Raw genomic sequence first — 16,842 nt, 5'->3', positions numbered from 1 at the left:
CAAGGGAAAAACAATTGTACAGTATACTATCCCTTTAAATAGCACAATAATCTTGTGATGTTCAGGTCAATAGTTTTAGAAGGATCGGCATACTGCAATCTTCGGTTTGGCCATAGCTGGTTTAATTACATTATCTTAACTAGGTGTCAAAATTTCCTTTACCCACACCCTAGATAGTAATTGAGACTTTATTAATGGACCTCACTGTATAGTTAATGTAATTGTTGGGCTGTTGCCTCAATCACAGCTCCTAAATATTGTTGCCATGATTAAGCCAGATTGAATTGGCTTCTGTCATTTTACTTCCAGCTCTGCTCTGAAAAGCTTTTTTGGCTTGTTATCTCCACTTTCTGTCCAAGATTATCCTGTGGTCTCTATTCTAACATCAGCTGCTAATGATGTAGGTAATAATGACTGAATCAGAGTCATATGCATGAAGGGGGAAGTACAGAGCCAGTTTTAAGTTCTAATTATGGAATAGTATAAAATGAGTAATGTATGTAACAACGTATGGATCAGTCATTCTGCTTTCTTATTCAGTGTTCCTTATTTCAGCATAAAAAAGGAAATGCTCGTACAGTGATCTCTGCCACTACAATTTGAGTGGGCACAATGTTCCTTCAATAGAACAGGAACATCATATCCCAAGCTAAAAAAAAGATCAGCCTTTTAAGACAAAATGAGTATTGCAGGCATTTTATAGTAAATATGCTCTCATAGGACTCAACTTAACAAATTCTATCAGTCATTCATCATGGGTTGTGTTTAGATTTCCAGTAAAATGAAAGTTATTTAACATTTTATATATGGGCCTCTATTTATCAAGGTCTGTCGGACCTGATCCGACAGTGCGGATCAGGTCCGACAGACCTCGCTGAATACGGCGAGCAATACGCTCGCCGTATTCAGCATTGCACCAGCAGCTCACAAGAGCTGCTGGTGCAACGCCGCCCCCTGCAGACTCGCGGGCAATAGGCTTCACTAGAGTGAAGCTATCTCCACTCACTACTAAACTTGTGATTCCTGTATCCCTGGAGGGAACCAGTAATTTTACTTGCAATAAAGAAAAGAATATTTGTATTCACAACTGGCTGTCTGTGCACCTCATTTGAACTTTGTTGCCTTTCTCCAAAAGTGTAGACAAGGCAGTGCAGTTGTTCTGTAGGGTAAGAAGGATTTTATGTACTAGAAATGTCTACTGACAAAACTTCAGTGTGTTGCGTGATACCCTGCTAGTTTACCACTATTAGCTTTCTGTTATTTTAGAAAGTAATATATTAGAAACGTTGTTAATTACATAAAATATTGTTTTGTCCAGTTAACTGGCCGGTAAGGCCAGTAGAATACTTAGTTGCATTGGGAGAGGTATTAGTAGCAGAAATGGCAGGATTCTTATGCCACTTTACAGATCGCTAGATAGGCCCCATCTGGAATATTGTGTACAGTTCTAGAGACCATAAATAAACTAAAAACTGTCCAAAAAAATATATATATAGTTTAGAGGAGAAATGGTATAAAAGCATTTTCCCCAAAACAAGGGGTCACAACCTTAAAGGGGCAATACAGTCAAAATTAAAATGTCATGATTAAGATAGGGCATGCAACTTTCCATTTTACTATTATCATCAAATTTGCTTTGTTCGTTAGGTATTCTTTGTTGAAGGCTTAACCTAGGTAGGCTCATAAACTGATTTCAAAGCCCTTGAAGGCTGCCTCTTATCTAAGTTCATTTTATTAGCTTATCACAGCTAGACAGGACTAGTTCATGTGGGCCATATAGATAGCATTGTGCTCATTCGGTGGGATTATGCATGAGTCAGAACTAATTGGCTGGAATGCAAGTTTGTAAAAAGCAGTGAGATAATGGGGCAATCTGCAGAGGCTTAGATACAAGGTAATCACCGAGGTAAAAAGTATACTAATATAACTATGTTGGTTATGCAAAACTGGGGAATGGGTAATAAAAGGGATGATCCATATTTTTAAACAATAAAACATTTTAAGTAGACTGTCCCTTTAAATTAGAGGGTAGCAGGTTTAATTTTATAGAAACAGTAGTGGATTTGTGGAATAAACTTCCAATAAAGGTAGTAAACACCACGATTTATGAAGCAGTGGATGCTGCTTCGGACCAACTTCGCTTCAGTTCCACCTGAAGCGGAAGTTAAGAAGCAGCGGTCATAAGACCGCTGCTCCTTAACTCGTCCGCCACCTCTGAGGCCGCGGATAGCAATCACCCCATCGGGTACGATCGGGTTGATTGACACCCTATGCTAGCGACCGATTGGCCATGAATGTGCAGGGGGCGGCATTGCACAAGCATTTCACGAGAAATGCTTGTGCAATGATAAATGCTGACAGCGTATATTGATGTGCGGCGGACATGATCCGCTCCAGCGGCTCATGTCTACTGGCACTATAATAAATCGGCCCCAAGGACTGTGAAAGAATGAAAAAATGTATTGGAATTAAGTGACATGCAATATGGTAGACTTGATGGGCCTTTTTGGTTCTTATCTAGTGTCAAATTCTATGTTTCAATATTTCTCCCACTATGCAATGCAAGCTCATGTTTTTTTTTGTTTTATTTAGTTGTCTATATTGTACGTGTCCGTGTGCATGTGCATTCATCCATAGTTATATTAGTATACTTTTTACCTCGGTGATTACCTTGAGCAGGCGCACAGACATCGCCGGAAATCAACCCGATTGAGTATGATCGGGTTAATTGACACCCCCCTGCTGGCAGCCGATTGGCCGCGAGTCTGCAGGGGGCGGCGTTGCACCAGCAGCTCTTGCCGTATTCAGCGAGCTCTGGTGGACCTGATGGGGCCATTGTCTCTTTATTTATTTTTTTGCAATGTATCTTTTTATTGTTTTCAAAATTGACAGATTTACATTGAGTAGTAGTATTTTTTCTTTTTCATTCAGGGATTAACAGCAAACATAAATAAAAAATAAAAATAAAACAGAAGCATAATCACATATTATTCTCAACAATTCAGAATGGCACACCATATCAATAACTTGGTTACATATAAAAATAAAGGTAAATTAATAATAATAAAAACCTACCAGGTTTCATCAATAGCATTGTTCATTGTCACACTGCAATCAGCTACAATATAATGCCTTGGTTCGGCACAAATATATGAAACTCATAAGTCTTGTTCCCAGAGGAATATCACGTCAGCAATAAATTCTTGTTTACCAATATATGTGTAGTGAATTTTTTCTAGTTCTAGTATATGACCAACTTCTCTCAACCACATCTCATATGAAGGGGCTACATCTTTTCTCCAAAACCTGGGTATCAGGCGTCTGGCACAGTTAAGCATGATATGTAATAGTTTCTTCCTATATAAACATGTGATTTTTGGAATATCGCCCAGTAGGGCCATACTAATTGTGAGTTTGATAGTGTTCCCTAGAATCTTAGCAACCCGTTCGTTTATAGTATGCCAATATGTGCGTAGGAGCGGACACGACCACCAGATGTGGGAAAGGGTGCCAACCTCACCACAGTGTCTCCAAAACTGGGAGGAGGAGTTAGGGAAAATGCTGTGTAGTCGGTGAGGGGTTAAGTACCATCGCGACATTAACTTAAAATTCATTTCTATTAGAATTAATGATAGGGACGATTTTTTATTTTCTCTGAAAATACGGCTCCTCTGGGCATCCGTTAAAGTTATGTCAAGCTCCCTTTCCCATTTAGTGAGATACGCTGGCTTTTTAATAGGAAAAGATCCTCTGAGTAGCTTATAGATTATTGAGATATGTGAGTTAGTTATTGAGGGGGACGTGCACAGTGTTTCAAAGGGGGTAAGGGGTCTGGTGAGGTCTGTTTTATATGGGCTAGTGAATATAGCGTGCCTAACTTGTAGATAGGGGAACCACAAATGAAATGGAGGGCCCAATAGTTGGCCTATCTCTGCTTGCGATCGTATCAGTCCGTTATGGAGTAATATATGTGTTGGTATATTGGAGGGGGTAACTGCAATACAAGGTGTTTGAATAGTCTGGGATTTTAAGAAAAGAGGGTTACTAAGTAGTGGGGTGAGAGGGGATACCTGAGTGGATATCAATCTATCCATTATCAATAATTTGTCCCACGTACGAAACATGGCTGCTATATAATAGTTACACCAGACATCAGGTGACCTCGACTTTTGTGGGATCCAACAGTGATCCCCCAAGTTTATCCCACCTGCTAGATGGGATTCCATCTGCAACCAGGGTTTTTCAGGAGAGGAGTGCTTCCAGGCTACTATGCGTGCCAAGTGCATCGCCTTATAGTAGTTCATCAAATTGGGGGCTCCTAGTCCACCATCTTCCCTATTAAGGAACAAAGTATCTCTAGTCACTCTAGGTCTCTTGTGTGACCATATAAACTGGTCAAATCTTTTTTGTTGCTGTAGAAGAAATTGTGTAGGAATATCTATGGGGAGTACTTGAAAAAGATATAAAAATTTAGGGATAATATTCATTTTTATCGCATTAATGCATCCCATCCAGGAGAGCTGGCCCTGCCTATGCCAGAGCTCCAATGATTTATTGGTTTCAACCTGTAATGAGATATAGTTAAGGGAAAACAATTCTGTGTGCAATGGTGATATATCTATGCCTTAATACTTAATTTTCTTGGTTATTTGGAAAGAAGTGCGTGTTGTGAGGAAATGTGTTTCTTCAGCGTTAATATGTAATGGCAAGATCATTCACTTTTCCATATTGACTGAGAAGTTAGAAACCAGCCTATGCTCCTCCAACTCACCCATTAGAGCAGACAATGCAGTGAGGGGAGAGCGTAAGGTAAATATAACATCATCCGCATACAGCAGACATTTTTTATGCAACTCACCAAAAGAGACCTGTATGTTATGATTGCTCCGTATCCTAGAAGCCAGTGTCTCTACTACTAGAGCAAACAACAGGGGCGAGAGGGAATACCCCTGACGCGTGCCATTATTTATAGGAATCATCTGGGAAAGAGTGGGTTACTATAGAGCACTTGTATACGGGATATCAATGTTTGTGAAAACCCAAACCTCGACAGAGCGGACCACAGAAAATCCCAGTCCACTCTGTCGAAGGCCTTCTCGGCATCTGTAGAGAGAAGTATTAGGGGTGACTTAGAGGCAGAGGCAGATAAAAGGGTATGTAGAACTCTAATAGTATTCTCCTTAGCTTCCCTTCCTGGGATGAATCCGACTTGGTCCGTATGTACGAGGGAGGGGAGGTATCTACTAATTCTCGTGGCTAACAATTTGGCATATAGTTTAATATCAATATTTATTAGTGATATAGGATAATAATTAGTAACTTTATCTGGGGGTTTACCTGGTTTGGGTATCACAATTGTGGCTTCTAGCAATGTCGATGGAAGTTGGGTGTTCTGGTCAATAGAGGCATACATTTCTAATAGATGGAGACATAGAAGGGATTTAAAGAGGTGGTAAAATTTAGGGGTGAAACTGTCCAGAACGGGGGCCTTTCCCTGTGGTAGTTCCCTAATGGCTAGTAATACCTCCTATATGGTGAATTGTTTGTCTAGGGTTTCAATATCAGTGTTTGATAATCTAGGAAGCTGAGTCTGTTCTAGATAGGTGTTTATTCAATGAAGTTTATCTTCTAAACTTATGGTGAATAGATTGTACAAGGAGGTATAGTACTGTGCGAACTGGCTAACAATTTCAGTGTTACTAGAATGGACAATTCCGTTGGGGTCCGTAATCGTAGCTATATAGGTCTTATATCTTCTTTTACACAAAGACCTCGCTAGTAGGCGTCCAGCTTTATTACTTTCAATGAAGAACTTTGACTTGGTGGTGAGTGCCCTCATGTGTGCGTTTTTTATTAAATATTGATTTAAAGCCTCTCTAGCCAGTTGTGATCTTTCGAAGAGCTGTTGCAATTGAGGGTTACTTTTTAATGCTTTTTCGCAATTGTTAAACTCAGATGTTAGAGAGGTAAATTGAGCTGCTCGCTGTTTACGTTGTCTATGTGTGTGGCCCATAATCACCCCCCGTATGTAACATTTATATGCTTCCCAATTAGTGACTGCGTATGTTACTGAGTGATTATTAAAAGAAAAAAATTCTGTAGTTTTTTTCTGAAAAATCAGTGGTTATTAAGGGGTCCAGAAAAATGTGATCATTTAATTTCCAACGTTGTTGGGAGCCTGGCCTAGAAGTCCATAGGAAAGTAGAGCAAACCATCCTATGGTCCAACCAAGTGGTATGGTATAGCCTAGGGTCAATGAGAGAGGTGAGCATACGCTGTTTGCAGAGGACATAATCAATACGTGTGTAAGTGCGTTGCGGGTTTGAGAAAAAGGAGAAATCTTTCGTGGGTGGGTAGCTCTCCAGGTGTCGAAAAAAGGGATAGTGCAAATTGCCTGCCAGTTGGCCCTTATCTGAGAGTTCTTAATATAGGATCTGCCTGATGATGTATCTAACATGGGGTTAATTGGAAAGTTAAAATCACCTCCTAGGAAAATAGGGCCTTTTGATATATCAATTATCTGATTAACCACCTTACGAAAACAGGGAGGTTTGGGGCAGTTAGATATTAGCTAGCGTAACAGGTCTGCCAAAGTATAGTCCCACTAAGATTAAAAAACGACCATCTTTATCAAGGTATTTATTAAGTAACTCAAATGATGTGCCTTTTCTAAAGGATATACAAACCTCATTGGGTTTTGTCAGGCCGGAGCACAAAAAATGTTGGTCATAGTATAGGGGGAGGGTTCCTTAGATTTTTTGAAATGAGTCTCTTGTATCATAATAATGTCAATTCTCTTTTTATAAAAATCATGGAAGGCTATTGAGTGCTTTTGTGGGGAGAGAAAACTCTTAACATTTTGCGTAGAGAGTCTAAACTCAAGAGAAAGTGTGTAATGAAACACACAACAAGGCGCTAATATAAATTACTAAAAAGTTAGAATATACACAGTACCATATAACATATCCCTTAAAAATCACAGATACTATAAAATAGTACAAAAGTTCATAAATTCATAGGGTGTTATCTTATAAATACATGTAAGAGTCCATGCATAAATATATATATGTAAAAATTCAATCCGGAATAATATACTTACAAAAAATCACAGACCATATATCAGTAGGATACAGAAATGTCTATAAAAAGGATCAGTCCTTAAATATAGAATAGTCCTGCTGCTTCTCCAAGACGGGGTTAACTCCAAAGTTCCCAACAAAAGATACTAAAAAGATACAAAAGCAAGAGAAGCGCGGACTCAAGTGTAGCATAAAAAGTTTTAATAATACAAAACACATATAGTTAAAAACTTACAAGATGCTTATAGCATGTGTGCATATCATAGCCGTCTGCTATAAAAATCCCAATGTTCAATGTCCCTCCGAGTCTGTGTCCCATAAATAAACGGATCCAAACGATTCCCTTATTGAATGGATGCTTGTTACATACAAGCCGGCGAACACCCGCTCTGCAGTCGCGGGTGGATGACGTCTTACGTACGTTGGATACTCGACCAGTCCGTAGACAATTTGAAGAGTTACGGATCCTCAGGGGGACCAAAAGGCAGTATACTTCTACGCGTTTCTACGGGACTTTGTCAAGAATACTGCAATAGCTCCTATAGTGGCCTTATATACTTGTTTTATGACACTCCCACATGAAGAAAATTATATATAAAAAACATTCAATGATACATATATAGATGGTTCTGAGGGGATAATAAGTATATACAATAAAGCACTATCATATTATTAAAAACAATAAATTAATATAAAGTACCCCTCGAGATGTGTATATTATATGTGACATGCGGCAATGTGATCATGCTATATTGCATGCAATCTTAATTCAAATACACATTACACCTATATAAAAACTTTTTCTAATTGTTCTGTATGGAGTTATAAATCCCTTCACAATATACATAGTACTTATTAAATACTGCAAATTTCATAATTCATAATTTACATAAACTAAATAACATATTACCATGTAGTCAAAACATTTTCTACCTGTATTAGTTAAAAATTATTAAATCTTGCATTTGATTGTTGAAGAATTCATAAAAACGCCTGAATGTCTAGCTCTATATTAAACCCTTTAGGCTCAAGGCAGTCTAAGGTTTTTATCCAAAAGGTCTCCCTTTGCCTAAGCTTCAATAGTCTGTTAGTATCCCATCTATCTTGTGCAACCCATTCTATAATTTTAATGCTGAGATCTTTAGGATTTTTATTGTGACAAATTTTAAAGTGATAGGACACACTGTGATTATCAAAGCCTGTTTCTATATTATTTATATGTTCTCTAAGACGATACTTGATTTTTCTTTTTGTCCTTCCAACATAGATCATGCCACATTTGCAGCTAAGTTGATATACCACATAATTAGTGTGGCATGTACACCTGAATTTACACTTGTATACACGACTACCATCAAAATTTGTAAAGGTAGTGTGATTAGTATCTATGAGGGGACACATCACACATTCTGAGACTTTACAAGGATATAGGCCTACATGTCCCCCACACCAATTAGTTAAAGTTCCATTACTTATCTTATGTTTTAATTTGGTGGGTGCTATATAATTTTTTAAATCTTTATTTTTCTTAAATATAACTTCTGGTTTGTCCCCTAGCACCCTACCTAATATGGGATCAAGTTTTAAAACCTTCCAATGTTTATTGAGAATATTTTTGATTTGGTAATGTTGGTTATTATCTTTAGTGATGAATTTAACATTCCCTTGAGTTCTTATACTTTTTATTTTTATTTAAATTCTTATTTTCTGCTTTATTACCAATAAGCTGCGATCTATCCATATTTATAACTTTATTTCTTGCCTCATCTAATAGTTTAATGTCATATCCTTTTTCTATAAATTTTTAGGTTAAGTGGTCTGCTTCCTTATTAAAATCTTCTATATAGGTACAGTTCCGTCTGATCCTCTGATACTGTCCTAGAGGTACATTATTTATCCACTGTTTGTAGTGTCCACTCTTGGCATTCAACAAACCATTTCTATCGGTGGGCTTGTGGAAGTTTTTTACACATACCTTGTTTGTAATGATATCCCTATATAAAACTAAATCTAAAAATGAAATAGATACAGAGGAACTTTCATATGTAAATTTTAGATTAAAATTGTTACTGTTAATATGGGATATAAAATCATCTATTTGGTCTTTGGGACCCTGCCAAATTATTAAAATGTCATCTATAAATCTAAAATATTTTATTATATTATTAAAATATGGGTTATTTTTCCAAATAAAATTATTTTCAAATAAGGACATGTATAAATTAGCGTAAGACGGAGCGAAGGTCGTACCCATCGCGGTACCCTGTACTTGGTGGTAAAAGATTCCCTCAAATAAAAAATAATTATGAGTAAGAACAAATAATATGGCATCTTCAATTAATTTTTTCTGTGTTTCTGGTATGTGTTCATTCTTAAGAAATTCCCTAGTAGCTTCTATACCTTTAGAATGGGGAATACTAGTATATAAAGCAGCTGCATCGCAGGTTATCCAAAAATAGTCCTGCTGCCATTCAATACGCTCCATTTTATTTATGACATTGATTGTGTCTCTGAGATAAGCTCTGGTGGAAACCACAATGGGTTGTAAAAAGGAGTCCACATATTTTGACAAATTGTCACATAAAGAGCCTATCCCAGAGACAATCGGTCTTCCTGGTGGATTTACAGGGTCCTTATGGACCTTGGGAAGGTGATAAAAACAAGCAATTTTAGGGGACACTTCGTATAAAAATTTAAATTCATCCATATTTAAAATTCCTATATATTTGGCTTCATTTAAAAGGGTAAACAATTCTTTCTTAAATTTAATGGTGGGGTTAAAAGTTAAAGGTATATAAGTGTTAGTATCCCCTAGCAGGCGGAGTGCTTCTGCTAAATAATCCCTCCTGTTTTGTACCACTATGCCACCGCCTTTATCGGCGGCCCTAAAAATGATGTCATTATCTGTACTAAGTGTTTGGAGAGCCGACCTTTCCTCCCTAGAAAGATTATCCTTGTCGGCTTGTAATTTATGGGGAATTTTTTTAGAGAGTGTCTCAATATCCTGACATACTAATCTATTGAATATTTTGATATATTCGGTTTGGGTATGGATGGGGTAAAAAAATGGATTTACGCTTCAGACTGCAATGTTTGACTGTAAAGTCATCATTATCTTCGTATATAGATTTGCCAGATAAATTTAAATCCGTTTCAAGATTATCTATTTCATTCATATCCCCTAAATTCTCTAAAATATTAATATCTTCATTTGTAAAAGTGTCTATTGTTTCCATATTATCCTGTCTAATAGATTTTGAAAAATATCTTTTGAGGGTCACTTTCCTAATAAATTTTTGTACATCAATGTAGAGATTAAAAAAGTTAGGTGTACTATTAGGTGCATAATTTAAACCCTTGGTAAGTAATTGGAGTTCACATTTGGAAAAAGTCTTATCTGATAGATTAAAAATCATTTTAGTGTTCTCCTCTAATTCCATCGCTCTTTGTTTCTTTTTCCTAGATTTGTATCCTCCCCTATTTCCTCTTGGTCTATTTCGTCTAGGGTTCTTTTGGGGTTCCTCTGACTGGAGGGTTTGATCGGAACACTCTCCTTCTCTATATTCTGCCACTCTATATGATGATACTGGGGTCTCTGCGGTCTGTCCTGTAGGTGCCCTCGATTCTGCCCTGTCCCCTGTTGTCTCCAGGGGGGTAGCCCTAAAAAATGTTGTTGATGACCTTGACTCTTATTATTGGATTTATTTAATGTCCTAGGTGTATGAGCATTATTATAATTGTTTTTAGGTTTAGCTCCTTCCTGGTGCCACCTAGGTGACTGTGGCAGTTTATTAAATTCAGAAAATCTATTGTGTGTAGGAACCTCATACCATGTGTTTTCTTCCCTATTTAAATTTCTAGGTTGTACCCTCTGATTATACTGTTCCTCTCTATTAGCAATACTTCCATTGCCCTTATGTTTATTTTTCATGTGGCCGCGCTCTTGATCCCAATTCCCCCTTGGTATATCATGGGTATTGGTTTTATTATGTTTATCCGTGGATTTATTATCATGATACATATTCCTATGTGTTCCTGTTGATTGAACCCTTGTATGGCTCAAATTGGAATGGGGAAGTGTCTCATTATCCACCTCATAGTTATCCCTACTTCTATATGACGCATTTTTTTCTATAGGAGTAGACTTGATCAGTTTTAAAGTCTTCCAAATCTCTCTGTAATTTTTTAGTCTTATTGTTTTTTAATTCATTGGAGAAGGAGTCTACCCTTGTTTGAATATTTATGTTTAAATCCTTCCACTTTTGGATGTGTTCATACGGTTGTATCTTATTTACCAATTCATCAATTTCAGTTTTTAGGGAATTCAATTTATACTCTCTATATTTTATTAGTAATTTAATGAGTGCTTTAGAACAGTTGTGTAGTATCTGTTCCCATTCTAATTGGTACTCCACCTCGTCCAAATTGAACGCAGGAAATTTAAAAATTCGAAGGCCTCTGGGTATGATGTCATGGAGGATATAATTATCCAAGAGTACCAAATCTTGCCACTCTTTGGCATCTTTAAGAAGCAATTTTTCTAAATCCCTAAATAATGTAATAGGGTCAGAGTGTGTGTCATTGCTAGTGTTCCCTTCTAATAAATTAGATGATCTTTGCCTGCATGTGCGCAATGTGTTGTTCCCAAATCTCGTTGGAACTGTGTATGTAGATGTACCTTGAGAGGTTAAACCAGTTTCACTAGCCATATCTACTATGATATTTTCCATAATATTATTTAGAATGTATAGTAATAAATAAAAGCTGCCCAGTTAGGAGAAATACAATAAATACAAGAAGAAAATTATATATAAAAAACATTCAATGATACATATATAGATGGTTGTACTATTTTATAGTATCTGTGATTTTTAAGGGATATGTTATATGGTACTCTGTATATTCTAACTTTTTAGTAATTTATATTAGCGCCTTGTTGTGTGTTTCATTACACACTTTCTCTTGTATTTATTGTATTTCTCCTAACTGGGCAGCTTTTATTTATTACTATACATTCTAAATAATATTATGGAAAATATCATAGTAGATATGGCTAGTGAAACTGGTTTAACCTCTCAAGGTACATCTACATACACAGTTCCAACGAGATTTGGGAGCAACACATTGCGCACATGCAGGCAAAGATCATCTAATTTATTAGAAGGGAACACTAGCAATGACACACACTCTGACCCTATTACATTATTTAGGGATTTAGAAAAATTGCTTCTTAAAGATGCCAAAGAGTGGCAAGATTTGGTACTCTTGGATAATTATATCCTCCATGACATCATACCCAGAGGCCTTCGAATTTTTAAATTTCCTGCGTTCAATTTGGACGAGGTGGAGTACCAATTAGAATGGGAACAGATACTACACAACTGTTCTCAAGCACTCATTAAATTACTAATAAAATATAGATAGTATAAATTGAATTCCCTAAAAACTGAAATTGATGAATTGGTAAATAAGATACAACCGTATGAACACATCCAAAAGTGGAAGGATTTAAACATAAATATTCAAACAAGGGTAGACTCCTTCTCCAATGAATTAAAAAACAATAAGACTAAAAAATTACAGAGAGATTTGGAAGACTTTAAAACTGATCAAGTCTACTCCTATAGAAAAAATGTGTCATATAGAAGTAGGGATAACTATGAGGTGGATAATGAGACACTTCCCCATTCCAATTTGAGCCATACAAGGGTTCAATCAACAGGAACACATAGGAATATGTATCATGATAATAAATCCACGGATAAACATAATAAAACCAATACCCATGATATACCAAGGGGGAATTGGGATCAAGAGCGCGGCCACATGAAAAATAAACATAAGGGCAATGGAAGTATTACTAATAGAGAGGAACAGTATAATCAGAGGGTACAACCTAGAAATTTAAATAGGGAAGAAAACACATGGTATGAGGTTCCTACACACAATAGATTTTCTGAATTTAATAAACTGCCACAGTCACCTAGGTGGCACCAGGAAGGAGCTAAACCTAAAAACAATTACAATAATGCTCATACACCTAGGACATTAAATAAATCCAATAATAAGAGTCAAGGTAATCAACAACATTTTTTAGGGCTACCCCCCTGGAGACAACAGGGGACAGGGCAGAATCGAGGGCACCTACAGGACAGACCGCAGAGACCCCAGTATCATCATATAGAGTGGCAGAATATAGAGAAGGAGAGTGTTCCGATCAAACCCTCCAGTCAGAGGAACCCCAAAAGAACCCTAGACGAAATAGACAAAGAGGAAATAGGGGAGGATACAAATCTAGGAAAAAGAAACAAAGAGCGATGGAATTAGAGGAGAACACTAAAATGATTTTAAAATCTATCAGATAAGACTTTTTCCAAATGTGAACTCCGATTACTTACCAAGGGTTTAAATTATGCACCTAATAGTACACCTAACGTTTTTAATCTCTACATTGATGTACAAAAATTTATTAGGAAAGTGACCCTCAAAAGATATTTTTCAAAATCTATTAGACAGGATAATCTGGAAACAATAGACACTTTTACAAATGAAGATATTAATATTTTAGAGAATTTAGGGGATATGAATGAAATAGATAATCTTGAAACGGATTTAAATTTATCTGGCATATATACGAAGATAATGATGACTTTACAGTCAAACATTGCAGTCTGAAGCGTAAATCCATTTTTTACCCCATCCATACCCAAACCGAATATATCAAAATATTCAATAGATTAGTATGTCAGGATATTGATACACTCTCTAAAAAAATTCCCCATAAATTACAAGCCGACAAGGATAATCTTTCTAGGGAGGAAAGGTCGGCTCTCCATACACTTAGTACAGATAATGACATCATTTTTAGGGCCGCCGATAAAGGCGGTGGCATAGTGGTACAAAACAGGAGGGATTATTTAGCAGAAGCACTCCGCCTGCTAGGGGATACTAACACTTACATACCTTTAACTTTTAACCCCACCATTAAATTCAAGAAAGAATTGTTTACCCTTTTAAATGAAGCCAAATATATAGGAATTTTAAATATGGATGAATTTAAATTTTTATACAAAGTGTCCCCTAAAATTGCTTGTTTTTATCACCTTCCCAAGGTCCATAAGGACCCTGTAAATCCACCAGGAAGACCGATTGTCTCTGGAATAGGCTCTTTATGTGACAATTTGTCAAAATATGTGGACTCCTTTTTACAACCCATTGTGGTTTCCACCAGAGCTTATCTCAGAGACACAATCGATGTCATAAATAAAATGGAGGGTATTGAATGGCAGCAGGACTATTTTTGGATAACCTGCGATGCAGCTGCTTTATATACTAGTATTCCCCATTCTAAAGGTATAGAAGCTACTAGGGAATTTCTTAAGAATGAACACATACCAGAAACACAGAAAAAATTCATTGAAGATGCCATATTATTTGTTCTTACTCATAATTATTTTTTATTTGAGGGAATCTTTTACCACCAAGTACAGGGCACAGCGATGGGTACGACCTTCGCTCCGTCTTACGCTAATTTATACATGTCCTTATTTGAAAATAATTTTATTTGGAAAAATAACCCATATTTTAATAATATAATAAAATATTTTAGATTTATAGATGACATTTTAATAATTTGGCAGGGTCCCAAAGACCAAATAGATGATTTTATATCCCATATTAACAGTAACAATTTTAATCTAAAATTTACATATGAAAGTTCCTCTGTATCTATTTCATTTTTAGATTTAGTTTTATATAGGGATACCATTACAAACAAGGTATGTGTAAAAAACTTCCACAAGCCCACCGATAGAAATGGTTTGTTGAATGCCAAGAGTGGACACTACAAACAGTGGATAAATAATGTACCTCTAGGACAGTATCAGAGGATCAGACGGAACTGTACCTATATAGAAGATTTTAATAAGGAAGCAGACCACTTAACCAAAAAAATTTATAGAAAAAGGATATGACATTAAACTATTAGATGAGGCAAGAAATAAAGTTATAAATATGGATAGATCGCAGCTTATTGGTAATAAAGCAGAAAATAAGAATTTAAATAAAAATAAAAAGTATAAGAACTCAGATCAAGGGAATGTTAAATTCATCACTAAATATAATAACCAACATTACCAAATCAAAAATATTCTTAATAAACATTGGAAGGTTTTAAAACTTGATCCCATATTAGGTAGGGTGCTAGGGGACAAACCAGAAGTTATATTTAAGAAAAATAAAGTGTGTCCTATCACTTTAAAATTTGTCACAGTAAAAATCCTAAAGATCTCAGCATTAAAATTATAGAATGGGTTGCACAAGATAGATAGGATACTAACAGGCTATTGAAGCTTAGGCAAAGGGAGACCTTTTGGATAAAAACCTTAGACTGCCTTGAGCCTAAAGGGTTAAATACAGAGCTAGACATTCAGGCGTTTTTATGAATTCTTCAACAATCAAATGCAAGATTTAATAATTTTTATCTAATACAGGTAGAAAATGTTTTAACTACATGGTAATATGTTATTTAGTTTATGTAAATTATGAATTATGAAATTTGCAGTATTTAATAAGTACTATGTATATTGTGAAGGGATTTATAACTCCATACAGAACAATTAGAAAAAGTTTTTATATAGGTGTAATGTGTATTTGAATTAAGATTACATGCAATATAGCATGATCACATTGCCGCATGTCACATATAATATACACATCTCGAGGGGTACTTTATATTAATTTATTGTTTTTAATAATATGATAGTGCTTTATTGTATATACTTATTATCCCCTCAGAGCCATCTATATATGTATCATTGAATGTTTTTTATATATAATTTTCTTCATGTGGGAGTGTCATAAAACAAGTATATAAGGCCACTATAGGAGCTATTGCAGTATTCTTGACAAAGTCCCGTCGATCGGGACGAAATGCGTAGAAGTATACTGCCTTTTGGTCCCCCTGAGGATCCGTAACTCTTCAAATTGTCTACGGACTGGTCGAGTATCCAACGTACGTAAGACGTCATCCACCCGCGACTGCAGAGCGGGTGTTCGCCGGCTTGTATGTAACAAGCATCCATTCAATAAGGGAATCGGTTGGATCCGTTTATTTACGGGACACAGACTCGGAGGGACATTGAACATTGGGATTTTTATAGCAGACGGCTATGATATGCACACATGCTATAAGCATCTTGTAAGTTTTTAACTATATGTGTTTTGTATTATTAAAACTTTTTATGCTACACTTGAGTCCACGCTTCTCTTGCTTTTGTATCTTTTTAGAGAGTGTAAACTGACTGGGTAGCTGAGGTGTTGACATGTGTTTGTAGGTAGTAATATTTAGGTAAAAGAGAACCAATAAGTACTAGTCGAGTGTGTCGTATGCTGAAAAACTAGGATGTCAGAGAATACAAATAGAAAAACACAGATATATAACTATTGAACAAGTTAACAAAACCAAATACAATAACTGTGTCGAAAAATACTCTGATACAGTAAAGAGCAGAGGGAAAAAGGGAGGAAAAAGAGGAGGAGTGGGGGAGAGGGGATGAAACAGATGTGGAGAGTAGCTATCCTCCATAAAAAGTTAAGAGAACAGGGGTAGGAGAACGACAGAAATAGACCGAAGGAGAGAGTAGATAAGAAAAGAGAGGGGGGAAAATACGGCCCGGCAGGCCTCCCCAACAGACCATTTTTTGTCAAGTGTTGACCACTGTTCCCTCTAAGGCCAGTTCTGTGTGCAGCCCAGCAGTGAAAC

This window comes from Bombina bombina, chromosome 5, assembly GCF_027579735.1.
Source record: "Bombina bombina isolate aBomBom1 chromosome 5, aBomBom1.pri, whole genome shotgun sequence".
NCBI lineage: Eukaryota > Metazoa > Chordata > Amphibia > Anura > Bombinatoridae > Bombina > Bombina bombina.
The sequence above is the reverse complement of the archived record's forward strand: the minus strand, read 5'-3'. Positions refer to the sequence as shown.